The sequence below is a fragment of the Oryx dammah genome, unplaced genomic scaffold (genome assembly GCF_014754425.2).
Source record: "Oryx dammah isolate SB20612 unplaced genomic scaffold, SCBI_Odam_1.1 HiC_scaffold_15, whole genome shotgun sequence".
NCBI lineage: Eukaryota > Metazoa > Chordata > Mammalia > Artiodactyla > Bovidae > Oryx > Oryx dammah.
In genome coordinates this window covers 45,191,798-45,193,209 of record NW_024070199.1, presented here as the reverse complement: position 1 = coordinate 45,193,209, position 1,412 = coordinate 45,191,798, and positions in this window count along the sequence as shown.

Here is a 1,412-nt window from a genome sequence, read left to right as displayed (position 1 = left end):
CCCTTTTTGAACACACAGTTCAGTGGCATGGAATACATTCGCGCTGCTGTGATTTTAGCTCTTACTTTCTGGATCCCAGTCATCCTGAAAGGTACCCCATTGTGGGTTTTGTTTTGCTTTGCATCTTCCTGATGCTTAGTGATGCCGAGCACATTTTCACGAGCCTGTTGGCCATCTGTATTTCTTTGGGAAGATGTCTATTCAGGTCTTTCCCCCCAAGCTGCACAATCTCGCCTCTGTGAAATCTAAAGGACGTTGAACACATAGAAGCGGAGGGTAGGATAGTGGTTGCCAGGGGGTAGGGTGGCAAGTGGGGAGACGGTGACCCGAGGGAACGAACGCAGGCTTACGTGGGATGACTAAATCCGGAGATCCAGTGTGCAGGCTGGGAGCAGAGTCAACAATCCCATGCTGAATATGGGAAATCTCCTAGGAGAGTGGATTTCAGGTGTTCTCACCACAAAGAGATGGAGAGCCACGTGGGGGACCGCGTTAACTACTTGACTGTCGTAATCATTTCACTATGTCTGTGTCAGACCATCACGTGCGCCATTTTTGTTTCAAAACCTCTGCTAAGCTCCCGCTCCTCCCACCCCCAGCCCCTGGCACCCACGCTTCTGCTGCACGTCCCTATGAACTTGACTCCCCTGGGGATTTCCCGCAGTGGAGCCAGACACCACCTGTCCTTTCTCGGCTGGCTTACTTCACTTGGTAGAATGTCCTCAAGGTTCATCCGCTTTGGTTGGAGCCAGAATCATCGTCCAAAGGGAACTTGCACGGGCCTCCCAGTGTAACGATTAGGAAGGAAATCGGGGGGCCTGGAGCCCCTCTCACTTACCCCCACCTCAGGGAGGCCCTGGAGGCTCTTCCACAAAGCCCCAGGGCTCCAGAAAGCTGCAGGTGACACTCCCGGATTAATGACTGACTAAAAGGAGCCCCAAGGCCCCTGAGAGAGGCTGGTTGGCCAGGGCCCAGGGAGCAGAGCCGAGGCAGCCGGGCTGCCCCTGCAGGTGACTGAGCAGCTCTGATAAGCCTCCGCAAGGCCAGGCTGGTGGCTGATAACGGAGGGGCCTGTCCTAGGGGTCAGGGCACTGACAACTTGCTTTTGGACAGGGGACCGGAGGTGGGGTGATCACATTCCAGGGCTGGGGGATGGGCAGGAAGGGCCTCTGGAGCTTGTTCTTGCCCCAGATGTTGGTCTGTGTGTGTGTATGTGTGCGCACGCACGTGTGTGTGTGTGTGGTCTGTGTGTGCATGTGTGCATGTGTGTGGTCTATGTGTGCATGTGTGTGTGCGCATGTGTCTGTGGTCCGTGTGTGCATGTATGCATGTGTGTGTGCGTGGTCTGTGTGTGTATGTGTGCACATGTGTGTATGTGTGTGCATGTGTGCATATGTGTGTGTGCATGTGTC